At 58.4% G+C, this 17,777-nt stretch overlaps 1 protein-coding gene across 2 annotated transcripts in view; it reads right to left on the reverse strand.

The window, feature by feature from the left end:
- The window catches only part of STK32C (serine/threonine kinase 32C), a 72,649-nt gene that overhangs the window by 37,667 nt on the left and 17,205 nt on the right, over positions 1-17,777 (reverse strand). The window contains exon 1 of one of the 2 annotated variants that reach the window (XM_059882144.1): positions 9,866-9,888. The exons of the other annotated variant lie outside the window; for it this stretch is intronic. The gene's annotated coding sequence lies outside the window, so the exon portion shown is untranslated. Of the gene's footprint in view, positions 1-9,865; positions 9,889-17,777 lie in introns of those variants that run through there. 2 annotated transcript variants of the gene reach the window in all.

Raw genomic sequence — 17,777 nt, forward strand, 5'->3', positions numbered from 1 at the left:
GGCAGGAACCACCAGACCCGAAGCAAGAAGGCCAGTAACGTCTGAACACTTTTTCCCCACAATAAAGCCATTAGCGCTTCGTGCACGCCTGGCCCAGCTTTCTTTTCCACACGAGAATGGGACGCCCTGGCACCGACCACTGTCAGGGTTCAGCACCCGGGTCAGCACCCACCCCCATGGGGCCGAGGCCCCTCCCGACAAGCCATGGATGCAGCACGCAGGGTTCCCTCCGATTCCAGGTGCAGACCGCACTGCTCCCACAGGCTGGGGCTTTTCTTAAAACAGACAAAGCTGCCTCCAGCGAGGAAGGCAAGGCAGAGTAAAAATAGACGGCTGAGTCGTGAGTCACCACCGTGGCTACCAGGAAGGATGCGGGAGCCCGGGGGTGGACACTCCCCAAGGCCTGGGGGGCAGCCCGGCTCACGGCCCCTGCCCCCGCCTCCTGCCCCCCGTGGTCCAAGACAGCGTAGCAGCTGCGTCCGGGGGGCAGGCCCGGAATCCAGGCCAGCCCACCTCCCCTGGCCACCTAGGCCCTCAGAGCATTCTTGGCCTCGAGAGAACCCACCCCAAAGCGGGGATCACGTGGGAAGGGTGGTCACAAACCACATGTCACGTGTCATGGACATTCATGCCCAAGGTGACTGAGCTGACCCAGAAAACCCGTCAGAGAAAATCACCCAACGCTTCCGAGGCCCGCAGACCTGTGTGGCCACAGAGTGGTTCCCGTCTGGCCACACACCCGGGCCCAGGCCTACCCCACCGCCTGGGGCGCCCACCTTGCCTCCTGGGGCGCCCGGCCAGCCTCCCGGGGCACCCACCCTGCCTCCTGGGGCGCCCACCTTGCCTACCGAGGCGCCCACCCCGCCTCCCAGGGCACCCGGCCAGCCTCCCGGGTCACCCACCCCGCCTCCTGGGACGCCCGGCCAGCCTCCCAGGACACACACTCTGCCTCCCAGGGCGCCCACCTTGCCTACCGGGGCGCCCACCCTGCCTGCCGGGGTGCCCGGCCAGCCTCCCAGGGTGCCCACTCCACCTCCTGGGGTGCCCAGCCAGCCCTCCTGTGATGGACACAGGCACACGCAGGGGCCTGGTCAGCAGACTGGCGCCTCACAGACATGCCGAGGCCCTGACCTGCTCATCACCACTCGTCCACCCCGCTGAAGGTCTGCGGGAACCGAGACACAGGGGCCAGGAGCAGGCCGTCCTTGGGGCCCCACGGTCAACATCATGTTTACTTCTCAGAGCAACAGGGTGTGGGGCGGGCATTCCTGAGCATCTCTGAGGGACCCAGGACGAGAAGGATTCGGTTCTCCGCTGCCCGCCCCACTTAGCAGGAGGCCCTGTGACCAGGGGCTTCCTTGGGCCCTGAGGATGTTCGGAGACCCCTGGACGAGAAGGTGAAGGGCGAAGAACGGAATCGTGTGCGCTCTGGCCGGCACACCAGGTTCCCGAGAAGCGGGGAGGGCACCCTCAGGCCGCTCCTGGGCACCGGGCGACCGCCAAGCAGTGCATGCACCGCCCACCAGAGGGGGAGGACCCATCAGGCAGCCCCATCCCCTCCACTGTCCTGCCCCGGGAGGCACGGGCAGGCCCCTGGACGGGGGACAGGCCTCCTCTGAGCCCGAGCACCCCTCCCGCAGCCCCCGGGCCCTGGCTCTGCCCCTTGTCGGGGTGGGGGCCATCTTCCCGGCAACCCCCACACCAAGGCCAGCGCATCCGTCCATCTGAGACACTCCTGCACCCAAGGGGCCCGGCCCACCTGCACCCTCAGGCCCTTCTCCCGGAAGCCCCTGCAGGCCCCTCGGAGCACTCATTGCCCACTCTGGGCCTCAGTGTCCACCCATGGCCCCCAGCCCGTCTGGTGGGGGTGGGGCACCCAGAGCCCCGTGCCTTCCCCCACTGCGCCTCTCCCGCCAGCCTGGCGCCCAGCCGGAAGGCAGGGGCATGCCCTCACCCCGTCCCTCTGAGAGACAGACACGCCAGGATGTGGCAGCTGCCAGGAGGCAGAGTGCAGGCCTCTGGGGGCCCAGGTTCCGGAATAGTCTGCGCCTGGGGTCCGGGGGCGGGAGGCCGCATGGCTGGCTGGGGACCAGCAGGTGGCCGAGGCCACACTGCCCACCCAGGGCCTCGGGGACCCTTGCAGAGGCCCCCCTCTTTATCCTGGCTCCCATCCCATTCCAGAGTCTGAAGCGCGTTCCAGCGCCTGACAGCAGCGTCTCCAGAGCCCCGGAACTGTCATGAATTAGTGATTAAGCCGACAGTTGGATCAATACAGTGTCTCCACCGCTGGGCCCAGCTCCTCGGGGCCACAGGGAGGTCGCCTGGGGCGGACAGGCTCTCCACTTGTCGAGACTGGGCAGCGGTGCCACCCCCGGGCCACCCAGGGGGTCCTGCAGCCCAAGGCCCATCTCTGGCTGCCTCCATCAGCTGGGTTCACCCGGTGCCAGTAGGACAGGACTCCGGGCCCCCTCACCAGCCATGAAAGCTGCCCAGGGCCCGCAGACCAGACGTGCAGACAGACGGGAGAGCACCAAGGCCCCGGGTTCTGGGAGAGGCGCCCTGGCTTAGCTGGGGGTGGGGGCAGGGGAGGGGAGGAGGAGCCCAAACAGAACCCCGAGCCCCAAGGCAGGTCTGCCCAGCACAGAACTCCAACCCTGTCCTGACACGACCCCGCCCCGCCTTCTGGGCACCCCGCCCTCCTCAGCACGGTGGGAGACCCCAGCACACGTGAGTGGATTCTGGGGAGTGTGCCTCCTGCGTGCTGAGGGCCAATTCTGGCAGTACAGCACTGGGTCCTCTAGGAAGAGAATCTGGGCCAGGGCGCAGACCGCTGGGAGAGGGTCAGAGCCAGGCACCATGGGAACAGGCAGCCCCCCAGGCCTGCATCCGCACCAGCCCAGCCCCAACCCCTGAGAGCGGGCCTGGCGGGACATGTGATCAGAGCAGGACCTGCACCCCGGGCGGCACAGCAGGCCCTGGGCTGCGTGCAGGGAGCCGGCCCCTGGACGGAAAAGGAGACGGTCCTGACGGCTGGGGACACGGGAAGGGCCTGGCAAGAGATTGAGGCCCGCACGTGGCGAGATGCCGGTCTCGGCTCAGGGGCTGGAAAACGCTCATCTGCCCTCATCTTTCCATCTGCAGCCTCGGGCTCCCGGCCGAGGCCCTGCCGCCTTCCCCACGGAGGACAGGTGGACCGAGGGCTGGAACTGAAACGAGGGGCAGCGAGGCCCCAGGTGCCTCCGAGCAGCAGTGCCGGGAACACGGACACAGGCCTATGGCTCTGCCGCGGGGCTCACCGCCCAGCCTCTGTCCTCCAGGTCCACGTGCCAGAATGGGCTTCCTTCTTGGGGCCGAGGGATACTCCAGGGCATGGAGAGCCCACGGCCTATCTCTGCACCCGGGGGACACCAGGCTGCCTCCACGTCTCCTCGACGTGGACAAGGGCTGCAGGGTCCTCTCTGAGGCCTGCTCTCAGCCCTCTGGATGAACACTCGGAAGTGGAACTGCTGGATTGAACGGCGATTCAGTCTTTTTTAGGAACCGTTACACTGTCCCCCGGGCTTCCTGGGTGGCTCAGCGGTGAAGAATCTGCCTGCGATGCAGAAGGCACAGAAGATGCCACGGGATTGATCCCTGGATCAGGAAGATCCCCTGGAGGAGGGCATGGCAACCCACTCCAGTGTTCTTGCCTGGAGAATGCCATGGACAGAGGAGCCTGATGGGCTACAATCCAAGGGGTCACAAAGAGACGGACACGACTTAGCGACTGAGTGCGCGCGTGCGCACACACACACACACACACACACACACACACCGTCCCCCACACCCTCACCAGCACTTACTCTTTTCTGGATTTTCGGAGCCGGGGCGCTCCAGGGGATCCATGAGCAATCGAGTGCCCAGGGTGCCAGGGTGGGGGTGCCACAGGCTGCCTGCCCAGGAAGGTGTGTATGTGCACATGTGTGTGTCTGCATTGTGTTTGCATGCTTATACACACATGCGTGTATGGTTGTGTGTGCAGAAACCCACCTGTGCCCTCAGCCACTCGAGCCCAGGTCCCCAAGGCCCCCATCCCAGGACCTCGGGCTGTGCCACTCATATAGCACTAAACTGCATCTCTGTGGGTGGGAGCCCAGCCTTACCCCACCTGGGTGCCTCCCCTGCAGCTCCCCAGATGCCCGGGCCAGCTGGTAGCACATGTGTTTCCCATCGGGGCTGGGATGTAACTGGCCTCCCGGGGGATGCACACAGGCCGCTCCTCAGTGTGGGGGGTCAGGCCAGCTGGGAGCGCAGTCCTGCACATGCTCTCCGTCGGGGCAGGGATGTAACCGGCCTCCCGGAGGACACACATGGGCCGCCCCTCAGTGGAGGTGTCGGGCTCACACCTGCCTGACCAGATCCCTCAGCACCGGGCAGCCGGTTAACCGTCGTCCCCACCCCACAGAGGCCGCGGAAGTTGCCATGGTTCCGCTTCTGGACGAGGTCGGGGCGCACGGTCACAAGGCTCAGAGCCAGGCACATCACCACACTTTCGAGTCTGATTCAGGGAGGAAGTGTGGGCAGGCCCTGGTGCCAGGAGGAGAAGGTTGCAGGTCGCGGCGGGGGCCCCTGACGAAGAGGCCCCCCAGCCCACACACCAGCAGGCCCCCACGCGCTGAGCTGGAGAGAGACACCCTGAAGGCCCACCTGAGAAGGAACGGCCAGCTGGGCTCAGGACAATGCAGGGGACAGGGCAGCTTCCGGGCGGGCAGAAACGCACCAAAAGCTGCAACTCATTCAGTTTAACACGGTAGAGTTTATGTGGAGTTCATCTCGGTTAACACATCGGTGTCATCGAACACGAGACTCGCGACGGCACAGGATCTGCGCAGGACAGGCCCGCGTTGCCTATTCAGGGCAATCGCCCTGGGGGGGTTGGGGCAGGACAGTCCTCAACCCCATTCTCTCTCCATGGAAGGATAAGTAAGTCACGTGTAGAGCTACAGCAGCTTGTCCTGACATTAGACGATACAAAATTCATAAAAACCCCAGCCTCATCCATCAAGTCTGCATTTTATTTATATCCAGCCTCGTTTCAGAAAAGGATTGGAGGCAGTGACCCATTTCCTTGGCCCAGCACTGCCGCCGGGCAGACACGGGAGCCGACCCTCCAGCAGCCCAGGCCGGCCCCTCCTCGGTCCAGCTGTCTGGGGACTCAGCTCCCATCACAGGTGCCGGGCCTGGCCCATTGGACAGAAGTGGGGCTTCTGGGCACAGAGCAGGGGTGGGACAGAAGGCTGGGGAGTGGACAGTCCCCACACACTGGAGCCCAAGGCTGCAGCCAGGACGTTGGAACCGAGATGGGGGACGAGCTGGTCAATGCAATGTGCCCCACGCCTGGCCTGCCCATCTCTCAGGCTATCTGCTCCTCACCGAAGGCCTCTGAGGTCAGAGCCCCCCGTCCAGCCTGCCGCCGACTGAGCCAGGGCCACGTGGGCCTGGGGTCCCGGCTGGCTCTGCGTCCTCCCCAGGCCTGCTGGCTGTCCCGCGCTGACAGCTCACACCCTCAGCGTCCACTCGGTGATGACCGCTAACGTCCACCTCGCTGAGGCCCCCTCTTCTCCAGGGCCATGCTCTTCCTCAAACATTTTCAATCAGTGTGTCGAGTTCTTTGGATTCGGTGAGTCTGATGCCAGTTTGGAGAAAGCTGGCATCCTTCCCATACTCATACCCTTCCCTTACTTAGGGCCACATTTCTCCACACAAACGCTGCACAGCTGTCGGACGACGTATTTACAAGCTTTTCTGAGGCATAACTGACACACAGCAAATGAAACCCTGAGATGCAAGACTGATCGGTGTGAACGCACATGTGCACACAGCCGGGAACTGCACCACAGGCAGGAGCAGCTGGTCACAGGTCCCCGTCAGGGCAGCAAGGTCCACCTCCGAGGGGGAGTGTGCTTGCCATACATTTATCCCCAGCATTCAGAACATGTGAAGAGCTCCCACAGATCAACAAGAAAAAGATGATAACAACAGAAAACGCACGAAAGTCTTGAATAGGCACCTCATGAAAGAGGATGTCCTAACGCCCAGCCCAACCAACAGGAAACGGAGCTCCATGCTTCAGCCAGCAGGGATGCAGAAACAAACCGCGGTGGGGCTCCACCCACCCACCAGAGCCTGAAACTACAAGAGGCCGCCAAAACAGAGGCTGGCCAGGCTGTGCCCAGCACCGCTGGCGGCGCTGCGACTGCACGATACTCCAAAACCGTTGGTCAGTAGCTGGAAAAGTTGAGTGGATAAGATTCTACAGCCCCCAAACCAAAATCAATTGAGTTTTTTAAGAAAGAAACCAACACAACACTGTAAAGCAATTACCCTCCAATTAAAAATTTAAAAAATTAAATAAAAAGATCCTACGGCCCAGCCAATCGTCACCCAGAAACGCACACCTCTGTTCACCAATACACATGCACAAGGAATCCAGAAGAGTCACAGACTGGAGAGTACCCAGATGCCCAACATCAGCAGAAAGGATCAACGACGCTGATCTTTTCGCACAAAGAGTTCCAGACAGAAGGGAAAGAACGGACTGCGGCAGCAGCCAGCACCTCAGCCGGGCCTCACAGGGGCGCCTGCTGAGAGAAAGCAGCCAGACACGGGCTAGCACGAGCTTTACAGGAGCTTCTCGTTTGTCTTTTAATTTATCTATTTTTAGTCGTAGGATAATTGTTTTACAATATTGTGTTGGCTCCTGCCATACATAAGCGTGAATCAGCCATAGGTATACATATGTCCCCTCCCTCTTGAACCTCCCTCCCACCTTTTCTGTTTTAGAAACATACGTATGTTCCAGTTACTAGATGCAGAATCTACAAGTGTCTGTTGTGTTCACCATAATTGTGATCTTTGATTCCCTTGCCAACTTGTGTCTCCTTGACCTAAAAATGATAGAAATATCCTGAAATCTCCCACTGCAACGTTGGGCTTATCGATTCTTCTCAGCAGGTCCTTCATATATTTGGGGGCTACTTTGTCAAGGACACACAAGTTTAAAAGCAAAATACATCAGATGTTTAGGAGGCAGCTGATGGATGCAAGAGGGAAATTCATAGCTCTAAGTGCGTGTGTGGTAAGTCACTTAGTCGTCTCCAACTCTGCAATCCCATGGACGGCAGCCCACCAGGATCCTCTGTCCATGGGATTCTCCAGGCAAGAACACTGGAATGGGTTGCCATTTACTCCTCCAGGAGAAGCTCTAAGTTCTTAAATCAGAAAACAGGGCATCTGTGACTGATTCATGTTGATGTATGGCAGAAACCAATGCAATACTGAAAAGCAATTATCCTTCAATCAAAAATAAATAAATTTAAAACAAAACAAGAAGACAACAAAATAAGAAGAAAGGATATAAAAAATAAAGGAAAAAACTAGTAAAGAATGGAGATGAGTTAAATAGAGACAAACAATTCAGGAACTGCAACAGAGCCAAGAGATGCTGGAGATGAGTTAAATGGAGACAAACAATTCAGGAACTGCAACAAAGCCAAGAGCTGCTTTTATAAGGTTCATAAACCCATGAAACCTCTGGAAGAGTAAATCTTTTAAAAAGAGAGAAAACACAAATATTAAAGATTTTAGAAAGAGGATGTCATTATAGATCCTACAGGCATTTAAAAGATAGTATACAAAGATCATGAACAACTTTATGTCATCAAGTTACACCATGTAGATGAAATGAGAAAATTTCTTGAAATACATAATTTACCAGACTAACACAAAAATAAATACAATCTGAACAGCCTTATATCTGTTTTTTAAAATAATACATTCACAGTTGAAAATTATCATATGAAAAGAAGAACTCCAGCCCAGTGACTTTAGCAGTGAAGTCCACCAAATTTTTAGGAAAGAAATAACATACCACAATCTTACACAACCTAATTCAGAAAACAGAGAAAATGAGCACTTCTTAACTCTTTCCATGAGACCAGTATTTTTCTGATATCAAAACCTGATAAAGACATTACAAGAAAAGAAAATTAAAGACCAATATTCTTCATGAGCATAGATATAAAATTCCTTAATAAAACAACAGCAAGTTAGCAGCAATATAGAAAAACAGAAGCTACCACGACTGAGGTTTATGCCAGGAATGCAAGGTTGGTTTGACTTTGAAAATCCATTGCTTTGAGTCACACTGCACTAAGAGAATAGAGAAGGAAACATACGATCACCTCCACAGATGCAGAAAGTGCAGTTTCCTGTGAGTCAGTCATGGCTCAGTAAAGCTGTTAACATGCCTCATACAACAGCATTTGACACAGTCTACAGCCAGTCCTGATGAAGACACTCAGCAAGCTAGAACAGAGCAGAACTTCTCCACTGAGAGGACATCTGCAAAAGGTCAGCAGCTGAACCGCACAGAATGGCGACAAAGGGAACACCTTCCCCAGCTGGGGAGCAAGGCAAGGCTGGCCACTCCCCACTTCTCTCAACACGGTCCCGCCCCAGCCAGCAACATGAGGAGTTTAAGGGAAATTCGAAAGGAAGAAGTCAAGGTGTGTTGATTCACAGGTGACATAGCTGTCTACCGAACAAGTCTTAGGGAATCTACAAACCCCTTCTAGGGCTATAACAGTAAGTGAATTAAAAGAGGCCACAGGTGCAAGGTCTACAAAAAGGTATTAGATCCCTAACACATAGTAACGAACCACTGAGATCTTTTTAAATTGCACTAACAATAGCAGCAAAAGCATCAAATACACAGAAGTATATCTGAAGAAAAATGCGCAGCACTCACACATGCAACGCAATGAATCACTGTTGAGAGGAATTACAGGAGCTAAATCAGCGGACGGGGGCCCTTTGCCCCAGGGTGGGAGCGGTGAACAGTGTGATGGGATCCCTGCTCCCCAGGCTTACCCGTAGAATCAGTGCAATTTCAGTCCAAACCCTAGCAGGCTTTTAAAATAGAAACTAGTAGGCAAGTACTGAGATTTATCTGGAAATATAAATAATCTAGCAAAGCCAATATAGTTCGTTAAAAAAACAGCACGTTTAGAGGACTCACTGGATCTGGTTTGAAGACTGTGCAGCTCGTGTGAGGACAGACGGACAGGCTGCTCAGAAACAGCTGGCACCACCCGTGCCAACCGGCCTTTGACCAAAGCGCTAATGCAGGCCTAGGCGCAACATCTGCCTTTCAGCAAAGGGACCCAGAGCCGCCAAACCGCCATCAGGAAAAACACGGACTTTAATGTGCCTTGTGAAACGCCCCCAAATAATTCTAGATGCACTCCAGACGCAGATACAAACGTTCCGAGCACAAAACTTCTAGGAAAAAATATAGGATAATATTTGTGTGACCTAAAGACAGGCAAAGATTTCTCAGAGGTAATGCCCAAAACACCAACCATGAAAGAAAAAAAATGGATAACTTTGGCTTCGTTGAAATTTAAAATGTGTGCTCTTTAAAAGTCACCACGAGGCAAATGAAAAGTCAAACCTAGGAGATGTATTTGCAACACGTTTCCAGCCAAGGATGTGTAACCAGATTATATAAAGAACACTAGGAGACCACTAATAAAATGGCAAACACACAACTTAAAAGGAGGCGAAGACGTGGACAGATGTCCGCGTCCACGTCCTCCTCACAGAGGGGCGCGTACAAAAGTTCAACGAGCCAGGAAAGGACGCGCGACGTTGTTGGACACCAGGCGCCGTAAACTACCCCCAACAGGACAGCACCGCCTCCCACCGGGACAGCCAGTACGCACCGACATGGCAGGGGCCACCCGGACGTGGACAGCCAACCCCACACGCTCTGCTGGGAACGGAGCCCCGTGGGTCGTGTGGAAAACTCCCCACACGTCCTCACCAGGTAAAATGTGCGCTGGCTGAGCCACCACGCGATCCCGTTCCTCGATATCTGCCCAAAAGAAACCAAGCAGATGTCTGCATGGGGACGCTCTCTGCAACCTCATTCCTAACAGCCGCATCCTGGAAACGATCCAAGAGCCCACGTGCAGAAGACTGGATAAGGAAATCGAGCTATATCCGTACAATATAGAACAGCACTCAGCAATTTTCTTTTAAAAAAAGAACAAACTACCCATACAGAACAAGATGGATGAGTCCCTCAAATCCCACACTGAATGGAAGGAGCCAGATTCAGAAGCGCACGTCAGGTATGACTCTGATTATGTAAGTTCAAGGGCAGGCAAAACGAATCTGTTGTGACAGAAAGAGCACCCGCGTGTGCCTCGGGGGTGGCGGGGGGCCGCCTGGAGCAGAGCGGGGGTTGGGGGGAAAGGCCTCCGAACAGTGCAAAGGCTGAATCTGGACGGGGGGTGGTGGGTCTTGGTGACTCGGACACAAGGCTTGGACACACTTGTCAAAACCCATCGGCTGTGCCCTTCGGCTCTGCGCGTTTTCCTGTAATTAGAGCTCAGTGAAAACATACGAATACATATTATGAATATTTTGTAGAGGGGAGTTTTAGGTACCCAACCTACTATATTGTAGGAAAGAGTCCTTCACAGTCAGAGAACAGGTGACGGGATCAGAGAGGCTGAGTGGCTCGCCCACGGTCACAGGGCGCCAAGCAGGACAGGTCGGAGCCCAAGCCTCAGGACGAGGGGCTGGTCCACCGTGGGGCTGGGGGGTTGGCCCTGGGGGACAGGGGTACTGGGGGGAGCTCAGCCGGCAGGAAGGGGCTCCCAGAGCACAGACACCATGGGAGCATCACGTCACGTGAGCAGCCAGCCCGGGTCCCTGGGGGTGGGGAGGGGAGCCGGGGGCACAAGCCAAGAGCAGCTGCAGTTGCTATGTCTTCCACTCACCGATGCGCCCTGGCAGAGGGCAGCCACGGCAGGGGCTGGCGAATGCCCCCCATGCCTACTGCCTTGGGATCATCTCAGCTGGACGTCCGGCCCATGTGGGGGTGGGTTCGTTCTGAGACCGTTCCGTCAAGGCGACCAGGGCGACCCCAAAGCACAGCGCTCAGCCTCTGCACCTGCCCCACCCCCCAGGGCAGACCCTCCGCCCTCCCCACCCACGCCGTCCCGGAGCCTGTGCCCCAGAAGGTCACACAGTCGGGACCTTCCAGCCCAGCCCCAGGCTTCCTGACGCCCTTCCCCCACTGAGGCTTCTCTGGCTAGTGACACGCGTGTCTGGGCTCCGTTTGGACAGAGTGAGCCAGCTGGACCAGGGGCTCAACCCCCCTTTAGAAGCAGCGTGCTGGGGACAGGGACTGGTGTCCTTTTGGGGGTCCCTCGAAACCTGAACAAAATGGGAGAACTTGGCACACGCAGAACTCACTTTTATTCTGGAGCCCCGTGATGCACTCAGATCACACCTGTGTGTGCGTGCCCGTGGCTGCAGCTCCCCACATGTGTATCCCTGTGCGAAGACGTGCACTCAGGTGTGTGCCTGGTGTATGTGTCAGTGGGTGCATGAGCCCGAGTGTGTGTGGTGAGTGTGCACGAGTATGTGTGTGCCCGCGTGCCCGTGTGTAGTGAGTGTGCATGAGCACGTGTGCACCCGCGTGCCCGTGATGAATGTGAATGAGCATGTGTGTGCCCGTGTGTGTGTGGTGAGTGTGCATGAGCACACGCATGCATGTGTGCCCGTGTGTGTGCGTGAGCTCGTGTGCACCCGTGTGCCCATGTGTAGTGTGCATGAGCACGTGTGCACCCGCGTGCCCGTGTGTGGTGAGTGTGCATGAGCACACGTGTGCATGTGTGCCCATGTGTGAGTGTGCACGAGCACGTGTGCACCCACGTGCCCGTGTGTGGTGAGTGTGCATGAGCACGTGTGTGCCCATGTGTGTGTGTGGTGTGCATGAGCACACGTGTGCGTGTGTGCCCATGTGTGTGTGTGCGTGAGCACGTGTGCACCTGTGTGCACATGTGTGCCCGCGTGTGTCTGGTGAGTGTACATGCACAGTGGCTGGATGGAGCGCCAGCCCCAGGGCTGACAGCCACGTCCTGCCTGGAACTGCTTCACTGGGATCCCGCAGGGGCTGAGCTGTGGGAAGACCCCACTGAGCCCCGGGGCGGGAGTGTGGGGAGAAGCCTGTGGAGGTGAGCATGGGGCCTTGCAGCCGTTTATCACCGCCTGCCCTGCTGAGAGCCGCGCCCGCCCCCGCCTCCTGCCTGCCTACCCGGCCCCTGGCTGGCTGAAGGACTGGCTCATCCCCAGAGGCTCAGAGGCCGCTCCTGGAGCTGACAGCCGTGCGTCTGGCTCTGGCTCCCGAGTGTCGGCTCACAGATCAGAGCTGCCAGCCTCGGGGCTGCCCATCCACCTGGGAGCACCTGGCCTCGCCAAACGGGGGGAGGGGCACTCACCATCAGTTAACAGTATCCCACGGGTCACCTGACCCTCACCGAGAATCAGTTCGAACAGCTCTCAAACACACTGGTGTGGTCTGGTGGTGCTTTTCTGGGTCCGATCCCTGGGTCGGGAAGATCCCCTGGAGAAGGGAATGGCTGCCCACTCCAGTATCCTGGCCTGGAGAATTCCAGGGACTGTACGGTCCATGGGGTCGCAAAGAGCTGGACACAACTGAGCGACTTCCACTTTCACTTTCTGTGTTCATTAAAGGGCCTCACCCAGAGGGCAGCCTCCCATCAGCAGAGGAAGCGGTTTGCCCCCGAGCTTCTGGTGGATCCAGGTTGGGGCGACAGTGGTACCCCTGACGGGACTCAGTGAGAAGCCTCCTCTGCAGCACCAGCCGGGCCCTCTGCCCCGAAGGGCGGCTTGTGAGTGAGCGAGCGAGTGTGCGAGAGAGTCAACGAGTGAGGCAGTGAGTGAGAGAGTGAGTGACAAGTGAGGGAGTGAAACACGAACCTCAAGCTGCCGCCCCCCCAACCCCGGCCAGCAAGGCTCTTCCCTCCCAGGTGGATTCCCTGACCAGCCACTGGGCTTCGGGGACTTATTTAAGATCTGTGGGATTCTGGGGCCACAAAGGGGATCCCACCGTTTGTAAGATGAAGCATTTAGGCTGGAGTCCAGGAGCAGGCTGCACGGGTCTGCAACCCCGAGGGGCCTTCGCATAGGATGGGGCAGGAGTGGTCAGGGCACTCGGGCAGAGCAGAGCAGAGCTCCCCAGGCCACCGGAGCAGGGCAGACGCAGGAGGCGGCTTCTGCCTGTGGGTTAAGACCCCACGGGCCCAGAGCTGGGTCCCCCAGGACAGTTGGTCCATGGCTGGGTGTGGTCACCTGGGGATGTGACGCTGACCAGGCTGGGACTCAATGGCAGGATGCCCCTAGGGGCAGGGGGCCTGGTGCGCCAGGCGGGGGCCCTGCATGCCTGGGGCCAGCTGATAGCCCAGGGCAGGCTCACCTCACCGGGCAGCTGGCGTCTCAGTCAAGCGCCGGTCCCATGCTGCGTTTGGATAAATAGAAGCCACGCAGCATTGTTCGGGAAAGTTGCTATTTTAAATTCCACCTCACAGTAAGTGCACGGTTTTATTTCAGTCCTTTTCTTAAAAAGAGATTTGCATACGCTCTGGATGGAAGCGGATATTTAAGATGAATAATCTGCACGGCTGCTTATTTTACAGACGAAAGGTGGCAAAGCATTTACCAGCCTGTGGGGCCACCCGAGGGACACTCACCCGAGGCAGGGGACCTTGTGGGGCCTGGCTATGAAGTGTCCCCTGCCCCTCGCCCAAATGAGCCCCCCCAGGCCTCGGGCCCCATCCCCGGCCTGCCAGCACGGGCCTGTCTGCAAAACAAACCTGGGCAAATGCAGCCCAAGTGCTGGGCCAGGCAGGAAGGCTGGCAGACACCCCGGGGCAGAGCCTGGTGGGCACACGGGTCCTCCAGCTCCAGGGCCACTGCTGGCCAGGCCCGGGGCTGAGTCTCCTGCCCTGCCCTCCTCCGAGGGCATCCCAGCTGAGGAGCGGCAGCTGCAGCGGGAGGAGGCAAACCGGAGGGGACCCTGGAGGTCAGTGAGTCCCGGGCCCAGCCCTGAGGACACACGCAGAGTCCTGACAGGGGGTCACGGCTCCTGGGGCCAAGGACGGCACGACCGTTCACACCTTGAAGCCTCCGGGGGCACCGAGGGGGCCCAGCCCAGTGGACGTTGTCCTGGGTGCGGCCCCATGCCTGCCCAGCAGCCTTCGAGGGGCAGGGAGGTCCAGGCCTGCATGCCCACCATGCAGGGCCAGCCCCCACGGAGCCCACGGGGAAGGGGGCGAGTGTTGGGCCATGAGCAGTCCACCCCCTGGGGCTGGTCACTGCCTGCCATGGTCTTGGAGCAGAGTCTAGACTGCGTGCCAGGAGAAAGCAATGCAAAGCAGCCGCTTGGTCGGGACCTGAGCACGGGGGCGCCGACGGCCTGGGCGCCCCCAGAAGCAGCCAAGTCTGGACTCCTTGCACTCCCGGCTCCTGGGCCCACGTCCCCAACAACGTTACGTCCTGGCCACTGCACACTCGGTGCCCACGTGGCCACACGTGCCTCACCACACCCAGGACTCTAGGTCAGATGGACCTCCTGTGCCTTCTCCGGGGTCAGAACACCCTCCGACCACCCCTCCCCGTACAGACACGTCAGCCCCCAACCAGAATCTCCTGGGTCCTGTTTGGTCCCTGCCTTCCTGCCCCGCAGCTCTGCGAGAAGCAAAGATGCTCTAACTCTGGTGGGGAGAGGGGAGCCGACAGGGAACTCCAGGCCCTGGTCTCCCCGGGGCTGCGGGCTCTCTGCGGATGGGCGTCAGTGAAGACAGAGCCAAGGGCACAGCAGGGACTCATGAGGAGCCGACCGGAGCGGACATAGCAGCCCGCCCCAGGCCTCATCCCATCTCACCCAGACCTTCACCCCAGGTTCTGCAAACCAGGTTTTCGGTCACCAACTTCTCCAGCGCACAGAAAATTAGAAGGTGGATGTGCAATTAGAGAACAGCATAAATTCAGCAGCAAAATACGTTCAGGAAAGATGCAGGAAGGTGATTTTTATACAGTCACGAGACACCCGGAGCTGAGGGGGTTGGGATTGGCTTCGGTGCCCAGGGTCCTGCAGACGTGCGCCTCCCCCGCCTGCCCAACCCGGGGTGGGGTCAGCGCCCTCCCCTGAACTGCTGCCCAGGAGTTGAAATGGGATCTGGTGCGCCGTCCAAGAATCACAGGAAGACACACGCCGCACATACAAAGACGCACAGGTCTGCTCCGGGGCTGGCTTCCCGGATGACCGGCGTGGTTCAGGAGCCCCCACGGCACAGAGCAGCTGCCCCCAGGTCCCGGGCCACAGCCACGCCGCGAACACCCACGCCGCCAGCCCCCTCCCACCTTCCCAGCTCAAGAGGCTGGATTATCATCCTGGAAAAGGGGTGGGTCTATTTTTGGCTAAACTGGATAGAATTAAGGAAAGATATTATTTTGAGATGGAACATGAGACTTCTGTTCTCTTTTATGCTCCAAAAATAAGAGTCAGAGAAGGGAGCTGAGCTGGGAGTCCACATCCTCGGGGGCGCTCAGGTCTGCGGTTTCCAGGACGAGAACCCACCTCGCTCCCAGAGGCAGGCATGGCGACCGCCACAGAGCTGGAGGCCAGCTCCACGCCATGCCCAGGCAGGGAGGCGGCAGGCTGGGGGTGCTGGGCAGCTCCCGGGCCTCTAACCTACAGGAAGGCGGGCAGCCTGCCTCTCCTGCGACCCTGCGGGTGTCATCGTGTGAGGAGACCGCGGGCCTGTAGAGTGGCCTCCGCTGGATGGAGGGCTGAGAGCCTGGGTTACCTGCTGGCCTGTGGCCCTCGGACTCTGACGCGTGCGCACACACACACACACACACAGTAAACCCATGGAAGGGTTCTAGGACAAAGTGGGTGAGTTTGTTCATAATTCTGGAGCAAGAGAGGTCTTTCCGAAAAGGAAGCAAACCCCAGAAGCCACAGAGCAAAGACTTGTCAGATGGACAAATTTAATCATAGAAATCAGGAAACTTGTGTATAGAGAAAAAACACAAATTTTTAAAAAATCAAAATACTACAAAATCAGGAAAGGTATTTGTGATCAATATGACCAAACCAGGATTAATTTCCTTAAACAAACTGGTGCAAATGATTGAGTCAACCAGAGAACGTAGAGGCCCCGATGGGAAGGCACCACCCGGACACACGGGACGCACCCCCAGTGCCCATCATCACAACGCCCCCCACGTTCCACGGAGACACGCTGGACCTGCACCCAAGGCTGGGACTGTGGGGAGGCTGGTTCACCCTGAGCCTTACGGGGGGCCCTGTGAGCACCCAGCCCTTCCAGGGTCAGGAGCACTCGCTGCTGCTGTGACGTCCACACAGATGAACTCGCGGAAATGCATCTCCACCTGCAAAACTGGGTCAACCCCAGACCACCCAGCTGTCCAGGAGGGGCGCTGGGGATACCCCTCGGACACCACGGGAAGGCAGGGTGTGGGGGAGACGGTAAAACCAGACAGACACCATCAAGCTTCAGGAGAAGCACGGAATGAGTGCCCTGCACGTGCTGATCGGTTCACGTGAACCAGAACCTCCACGCCGGCAGCCCACGCGTAGAGCCCCTCACGCAAGTCTGACGCAGGCCCTCACGCTCCACCTTCTGTCCTCGGGCAATTTTAACGTCTGACCCTCCCACATGAATTATTTTTTTATGTCAATAAAAAAATGGACATGAAAGTCTGGGCTATTTTCTGCTTACGCTTCTCTGTTTATTTTTTAAGTGCCTTTTAAATGAGATATAAAAGTCGCCTCACTGTCCCTACTCATCTCACCAGACACCCTACCATCTGCCAGCTCACATCTTCAGGGGCCTGGACCCGTGATCTTGATGCTCAAGGTGAATGGCTTTTTTTTTTTTTTTTAAAGAATAAAATGGTCTCACACAGCCCAGGAATATGCTCCTGGGCACCGGTCTGGAAAGCACTGGAAACACCATCTTAGGAAATCAAAATCTTCCTCTGAGAAGATGACTCCCAGGACAGCATGACCTCTCCGAAGGGTTTGCCTCCACCCCACACCCGATCACACGGCTCCCACGGGCCACTGGCGAGGAAAGCAGTCCTCACAGGTGGGGGCCCTGCAGGCTGGGCTCGGGAGCCACGGGATCCCGGAGCGTCACCTGGGGCTCCCCTGCACGTGGCCATCCCGGCCCAGCCGAGGAGGGGGTGCGGGAAGGGAGGGCGCCCATCCCCCGAGCCGCGGAGGGGCCGTGCCCTGAGCCCATGCCGCCCGCCGGGCACACACGGCACCCCGCAACCCGGCCTCGGGGCGCCTGCAACTGCTGCACCGGGAGGGCTCCGCAGAACCACCCACCCCGCTGCCGAGAAAAGCGGACTCGTGCCACCCCCGTCCGGCCACGCGGCCCCCGCCCGGCGGAGCCCCGGCACCAGCTGGGACCGCAAAGGCCCCCGTGTTACCTTCTGCAGGCGTCAGGATACGCCGCCCCCAAGCAGAGTCCATGCCGTGTGAGCCAGCTCCGCGGCAAAGGCGCCTGAGAACCCGAGCTGCTTATTTAGCGGAGGGCCACGGGCTCGCGGTGGGGAGAACAGCTCCTGTCCTGGGGGCGCTCTGAAGCCCCCCCTCGAGAGAAACAAAGTCAGAGACTATCAGGCAGAAGCAGCCAAGGGTGCCGTGATCGCTAGCGACCTGTGATGAGACCAGGGGCCACCGGTGAGCTTTGACCACCGGCTGCCGGTCGGGATGGAGCTGAGCCGGCGGGAGGGGCATGGCTGCCCCTGCCTGTCCCCGGGGAAGACGCAGCGTCCCTGTAGAGGGCAGGGGACCAGTAAGGGACCACGTGGCGGGTCCCCTT

This window comes from Bos taurus, chromosome 26 (genome assembly GCF_002263795.3).
Source record: "Bos taurus isolate L1 Dominette 01449 registration number 42190680 breed Hereford chromosome 26, ARS-UCD2.0, whole genome shotgun sequence".
Lineage (NCBI taxonomy): Eukaryota > Metazoa > Chordata > Mammalia > Artiodactyla > Bovidae > Bos > Bos taurus.